At 39.1% G+C, this 7,853-nt stretch overlaps 1 pseudogene; it reads right to left on the bottom strand.

The window, feature by feature from the left end:
* Positions 1–6,062: 6,062 nt before the first annotated feature.
* On the bottom strand, positions 6,063–7,121 carry LOC110751987 (uncharacterized; annotated as a pseudogene).
* Positions 7,122–7,853: the final 732 nt, after the last annotated feature.

Here is a 7,853-nt window from a genome sequence, read left to right as displayed (position 1 = left end):
CCTACCTATATGTGTGTTCCATCAACCCTCTTGAAGCCAAACACTTAAAGCCTTTTCTTCTATCACCCTCATCATTTCCCTACCTTTGTATCTCAATCTGAGATACTTGACCTATTGTAGCCATACCCTATAGCTTAGAAATATACCAAGGTGTGCCAAGATAAAGTTTGAAGCAAGGAAGTTGCAGCCATGTACCTAAATAAAGATGATGTGAATCTGTGCAATGAAGTTAATGAAGATGCAGATCAAATCAACGAAGATGAAAGTGTTTCGATTTGATCTAAGTGTGAAAAATAAAGTCTATGCCAGGAGATACCATGAAGTTTGCTGCCATGCCAATCTAAATCAATGATGCCTTGCAGATTAATGAAGCATGCAACCTTGGTATGTTCTTAAGTTATTTGTTTTTCCTTCCAATTCTTCCATTTCCCCTAAACCTTAGCCTTTCATTACAACATTGTGAAAGACCTAGCTGATCTTTGAGGATGTATTCATGGGTGCTGGTAAGTATGTGTGTATCTCTATTCTTAGTATTTAATTCCTTTCATGAGATCTAACCAAATTTGTGCTTCTATTTCATACACTCACTTATGCTTTCTTGAGAGAATTAAAACATAGGTTCTGAGTGATTGAGTGTTATCTGTGAGAATTAGAGTCGAAGCATGTTCTCTATTCAAGGTTTGAGTGTGCTTGCTTTGAAACTGTGTGCCTTTGAGCTATAGCTTCCACTTGTACACACTGATTGATGACCTATCTTGGCAACTCTATGGTGTTGGAGGTATGACTAAAACTTTCTTTCATTTTCATTAGTTGATTTCAAAGTTGTTTTTCTAACCATTTTGTTTTGTAGAGTTAGAAAAACGTTTGTGGGTATCGTATCTGTTAAACCCTCAGGAGACACAACTCCTCCTACTAGGGATGCCTAGAGGTTTAAAGGCTTGTTGCATACGCTCAATGCAATCGAGTTACCTACGAAAGTGGTCTAGTTAACTTCTTGTTTTGTTTTTATCTTTGTTTCTCTTTTGTTTTGCTCGAGGACTAGCAAAATCTAAGTTTGGGGGTGTGTTAAGCTCATAATTTCATACATATACATGCCCAATTTACTTACTTCTTTTGCTTAGTTCCTATAATTCTAAGTTATTTCCCTCCCTTTGTGTGTTTTGTAGGCCAATAGAGCAAGAGAGCATAATTCATGCAATTCAAGCATGTTAAGGCCTAATTTGGATGAATGGAAGAAGAGCTTAAAAGACAAACTCATTTTGGCTACAGCCCCCTGCCAGTCCAGTTCCGTAGGTCATATTGCAAGCTTTGTTTCAGCAACCTACACAGCTCGGATGAGGCAGCATTCTTCATGAAAGTTGTTGCAATGGGTGTGTACTATAACATATCCAAAATTCAGCCCCATTGGATAAATATGGAGTCTGTTACCTAGCAAACACAGAGCCATGCTCAGGATGGATTTTATCAGCGCGCAATATGAGTTAGCAATTTGTTTTGGCCTTAACTTCCTCCTCCGACCTTGGATTGGCCCAAATGACATATGGCTGGAAAGAAGACATTCTGAACTTCAATTTCGAGTGCTTAAAGTCCTAATTTGATTAAGAGAAGCCCAAGTTGTAAGCCCTTGAAGTTGCTGGTTATGCTGACCTCAGCATGTGCTGGTTGGATGCTTGGTCATGGTGAGCTAGGTATGAGCTATCATTTCTGGTTGGAAGCTTGGTCATGGTGACATGAAGATGAGCTAGGGCTGCTGGTGGGATCTATTGGTGAAGTGCATCAACCAATTCAGATTTTATAATGCAAGTGTTGTATGCATTAGTGAAGTGCATCAACCAATTCATCTTTTATAATGCAAGTGTTGTATGCATTAGCCATATTGAATTCAGATTTGTCACTCCCCTCTCCCTATAAATACCACATCCATTCCACATTCAAGACACAACAAATCCTGAGATTCACAACCCCCACAATTCACTCCAACCATCCTCAAACACTCTCAAAATCCCAAACACTCCAACAATCACCAAAACAACTCCAGCAAACCTCTCTTCCATTTCCCTACGAATTTCATCTTCCTTAGCCATCACCACTCACTCAAACTCATCCCAAATCACCTCCATATCCTTCATACATCTTTCTAGAAGTGGGGAAGCTCTTGGAGAAGCATTAGAAGTGGAGAAGCACTTGGAGAAGCCTTGGACACCACAAGAACTTCAGAAAAAGGGTTTTTCTACTCTTATTGTATTCATTATGTTTTCTCATTTCTGTTCAAGTCTCTTTTCCATTATGAGTAGCTAAATCCATAACTAGGGCTTCGATGTAACCTAACATGAATATTCTGGGTTTATAAGTTTGGAGTTTCAAGTTTGATTCATGATTCATGTTCTTATTCATTATGCTTATAAGTTAACATGCTTGTTTGAATGATTGATCACCATTAGAACTTGTTTGTTAACTATCTTGGTTTGAATTAAGAGTATACACCATGCTTTAATTCGAATTGAACTATGAATAGGAAGAGTATGTATGGACATTCGACAACAGGGATTAGATACATACTTGGTTGTTTAAAATGTTCTTCTATGCTTAATGGGTTCCTAATGCTTAATTTTAGGTTAGACAACAAATGATCAAATTAGGGAATTAGGAACACAAGGTTAGGACCAAACACCATGGCCTAATCATACTTTAGCTAGAATCAATCTTTGAATCTGAATTAGACTTGTTACTTGAATCTTTATAACCCAGAATTGAATTGTTATGGTGATTCGAATGCCCTAGTCTCAAAATCTGTTTTCCAACTCTTAAAACCACTCTTTGTTACATTTGTTTACTTGTTTTTGTTTGCAATTTCATTTTGCTTCTTTTGTTCAACAATCACAACCACTCTTGTTTTAAATTCTGTTTTAGACATAACCTCCTACTTTCTTGAATTTGGTAATCTAAGTACATAACTAGTTTTAACTTCTCAGTCTTCGTGGGTACGACCTCGTACTTGTCTTGCTATACTACTAATTGCCCCGTACAATTGCGAGTTAACATAATATTAACAACAGTACTTCTGGACCAAGGACCATTTCATCATCCCCTTTTGGACGATATGGATCTTTCTTAGTGTCAAGCGACCGGACGACCATTGGAGTGCTAAGTGGATGAGCTTTATCCATGCCAAACTGCTTTAATACATTTTCAGTATAATTTGATTGATGCACCAAAATTCCATCAGCACTGTTCTCAATCTGTAAGCCAAGACAATATTTTGTCTTTCCAAGGTCTTTCATCTCAAACTCACGTTTGAGATAATCAGCGGTCTTTTGGAGCTCTTCAGGAGTTCCAATTAAATTCATGTCATCGACATATACTGCCACTATCGCAAATCCAGACTCTGATTTCTTAATAAACACACATGGGAAAATAGGGTCATTTGTGTATCCTTCCTTTAGTAAATACTTGCTGAGACGATTATACCACATTCGCCCAGATTGTTTTAACCCATATAATGATCTTCTCAATTTGATTGAGAACATGGCCCGTGGTTTATTCCTGGCTGCTTCAGGCAGCTTAAGTCCTTCTGGGACTTTCATGTATATGTCTGTATCCAACTCTCCATACAGATATGCGGTAATGACGTCCATAAGTCTCATTTCAAGTTTTTCTGAAACCGCTAAGCTTATCAAGTAACGGAATGTAATTGCGTCCATTACTGGAGAGTATGTTTCCACATAATCAATTCCAGGCCTTTGTGAAAAACCTTGCGCAACAAGTCGTGCTTTATACCTCGCAATCTCATTTTTCTCATTGCGCTTTCTTGTAAATACCCACTTGTAACCTACAGGGTTCACATTAGGTGGAGTTGGAACAATGGGTCCAAAAACACTCCTTTTTTCCAAAGAATCTAATTCTGCATGGATTGCATCTTTCCATTTAGGCCAATCCTAACTCCGTGTGCATTCATCAATGGAGCAAGGCTCAATATCATCATCTTTTATGATCTCAGTAGCCACTAAGAATGCAAATATATTATCGATGATTATCTCATCTCTGTTCCATAATTCATTAGTGGATGTATAATTTATGGAGATTTCTTGACTTTCAGGTACAACTGCCATTTCAGGAGCACGTGTCTCATCAAGGACATTTTCCTTTTCAGGAAGTACATGTCCCTCTTGAGAGGGATTTGAACCATGAATTGTGGGCTCTCCATTTATTTCATTTGGATTCATTTTGGCCATCAACTTCTTCTTTCGAGGAACTGAGTCCTTTGAGCCTAGTGGTCTGCCACGCTTCAGGCATGCAACAGATGAGCCATTTGCTGGCGCATTGCTTTGTCCATTGTGAATATCAATTCTTGCAGGTGCATTTGCAGCTGGGATATGTGATTTCGTCACCTTTGTTGCATCATTAAATGCATCTGGCATCTGATTTGCAATACTTTGGAGGTGAACGATCCTCACTTCGTTTTCGCATTGAGCGGTACGAGGATCGAGATGAGATAGAGTGGGTACATCCCACGATAATTCACGTCGTTCTTCAGGAACGAGTTTGCCTTGTTCTTTAGGAACATATTTTTCTCCCCCTAATAGTGGGAAAATTGTCTCATCAAAATGACAATTCGCAAATCGTGCCCTAAAGATATCACCCATCTGGGGTTCCAGATATCTGATGATAGATGGTGAATCAAAGCCAACATATATTCCCAATCTGCGTTGAGGGCCCATCTTAGTACGTTGCGGTGGTGCAATAGGCACATATACCGCACAACCAAAAACTCTTAAATGTGAAATATTTGGTTGATTACCTAACACAAGTTGTATTGGAGAGTATTGATTGTTGGCGATAGGCCTCAACCGCACCAGAGATGCTGCATGTAAAATGGCATATCCCCAAGCAGAAACTGGCAACTTTGTTTTCATTAGCAATGTGCGTGCTATTAATTGAAGACGCTTAATCAAAGCTTCTGCCAAGCCATTTTGAGTATGAACATGGGGAACAGGATGTTCAATGTCAATGCCTAGCGACATGCAGTAATCATCAAAAGTTTGAGATGTAAATTCACTAGCATTATCGAGTCTAATTGACTTAATGGGATAATCTGGGAATTGGGCTCGCAATTTAATTATCTGAGCCAAGAGCCTAGTAAATGCCATATTCCGAGTGGACAAAAGGCAAACATGTGACCATCGGGTAGATGCATCCACCAAGACCATAAAGTACCGAAATGGTCCACAGGGAGGATGAATAGGTCCACAAATGTCCCCTTGGATTCTCTGCAAAAATGATGGGGACTCAACATCAACTTTCGGTTGTGATGGTTTGATCACCAACTTCCCTTGTGAACAAGCTTGGCAAAAGCTGTGACTTGATACCATAATGTGTTTTGTTAATAAGGGATGTCCCTTAGAGTTGGTGATGATCCTACGCATCATGGTGGATCCAGGATGACCCAACCGGTCATGCCAAAGCTTAAAAGTATTTGAGTCAATGGACTTCTGGTCCATGACATTGTGTGCCTCAATTGTCTGTATGGTTGTATAGTACAATTCTGATGATAGAGCACGAAGCTTCTCTAGTATACGCTTCTGGGTATGACTGGAAGTAATGCAAAGATATTCCATGTTTTCCTCATTCTTTGTTTCAACATGGTAGCCATTCAAACGTATATCTTTGAAACTCAACAGATTCCTTCTGGAGTTAGATGAATACAAGGCATCTTGAATGGACAGTATTGTTCCATTTGGTAACATAACTTGGGCTATTCCTGAGCCTTCAATCAGATCTGCAGGACCTGATATGGTTGTTACCTTTGCTTTTGTAAGCATCAAGTTTGAGAAATACTTTCGATCTCGGAGGATTGTATGAGTAGTCGCACTGTCTGCAAGACAAATATCTTTGCTAGAGCTCGTGTTTTGGGGGCATCCATAATTTATATCCATGCCTTCAAATAAATAAAATAAGTTGAATCAATAAACAATCATTCAAACATTGCCACTTTTATTGGATTGAAATGAAGACAGGAATAAAAAAATAGTGCTTCAGATAATACAAATGTTACATGAAGGAATCTAATCCAATTCGGACCCATAAACTTCATTCCCCCCTTCGGCTACAAAATCGGAAACATCTAGATGCGTCTTGTCTAACTGATGCGATATTTCCAATGAGCCTTCTATGGCTGGCGGATCTGGTTCAACATAATTTGTCTCCACTTTCCTGTTTTTAAGTGAAGCTTGATAAAGATCCAACAAGTGCTTCGGCGTACGACATGTACGCAACCAATGTCCCTTTGCACCACATCTATAACAAGTGCTTTCATCATTTCTGGGTACATGGCTTGTTTGTGTTTTTCCCTTATTTCTGGATGCATTTTTTCCATTCGTGGATGGATTGCTCCTTGGCCTCAAGCCATATGAATGAGCACCACGATCTTTTCTACTCCCTTACCTTTGGCCACGCTTGCCTCCTCGCCCACATTTGTGGATACTGCCACGAGATGAGGTGGCATTCACTTCCCGCGATGCAGTATTTGTTTCAGGAAGTGGTGCTGAGCCTGTTGGGCGAGATTGGTGATTCTTCAATAAAAGCTCGTTGTTCTGCTCAGCTAACAGGAGGCAAGATACAAGTTCTGAGTACTTCGTGAAACCACTATGCCTATATTGCTGCTGTAGGAGCACATTTGAGGCATGGAATGTACTCAGAGTTTTCTCGAGCATATCTTCCTCAGAGATATTCTCACCACATAATTTCATAAGGGAGGTGATCCTGTGCATAGCTGAGTTGTATTCAGACACTGTCTTGAAATCCTGAAATCTCAAGTGTGTCCATTCGTATCTAGCTCTTGGGAGAGTCACCGTCTTCTGATGATTATATCTCTCACATAAAGCTTTCCATAGGACCAATGGTTCATCAACTACCACATATTCGCTTTTCAGCGCTTCATGAATGTGGCGGCGAAGGAAAATCATGGCCTTCGCATTTTCCTCAGGTGATGCATCACTTCCATCTTCAATTGCTTTTCCAAGGCCATTAGCACGCAGATGGATCTTGGCATCCAAGACCCATGATAGGTAGTTGTCCCCAGAAATGTCTAGGGTAGCGAATTCCAATTTTGCCAAATTTGCCATCTTCAAAAGAAAAATGAGATGCATTAGAATTCGCAATAATCTTCAAGCTTAATATATTTTTGAACTTCAGGTCAAAAGATATCATGCATATTTTACCCAAAATTTCAAGCTCGAGATCTGGGACATTAAGCCATTTATTAATAGGAACTTCTGGCCCTGTAATTGTTTGAGGAACTCCAGGTCCTCATTTTGATTATAAAAATAAAGTGCTATAAATTTGCTGGTATGGACGATAAACCCGCACCATACTTTAAATGAAAGTAAATGTGCGATAAAGTAAATTCATAAAGTAAATTGGTTGTTGTATGGACGTTAATCCCGCACCATACTTTAAATAAAAGTAAATGTTCGGAAAGTAAATTCACAAAGTAAATTGCTTGCTGTATGGACGTTAATCCCGCACCATACTTTAAATAAAAGTAAATGTGCGGTAAAGTAAACGTGCTGGTATGAGCACTAATCCTGCTCCATACTTTTAAATAAAAGCAGTTGTGTGGACGATAAACCCGCACCACACTTTAAATAAATATTGTCATATGGGTAATAAACCTACACCATACAGTAAATAAAATAAGTGTGGGGATAAAACCACCACTAAAAATATAGGAGGTGAAAACCGTCCATAGTAAATGTGGGGATAAAACCACCACTAAAAATATAGGAGGTGAAAAACCGTCCATAGTAAATGTGGGGATAAAACCACCACTAAAAATATATTATATTTTGTAGGCA

Source organism: Prunus avium, chromosome 7 (assembly GCF_965620075.1).
Source record: "Prunus avium chromosome 7, drPruAviu1.hap1.1, whole genome shotgun sequence".
Taxonomy (NCBI): Eukaryota; Viridiplantae; Streptophyta; class Magnoliopsida; order Rosales; family Rosaceae; genus Prunus; species Prunus avium.
Note: the sequence above shows the minus strand (reverse complement) of the source record. Positions and strands in the feature narration are given on the sequence as shown.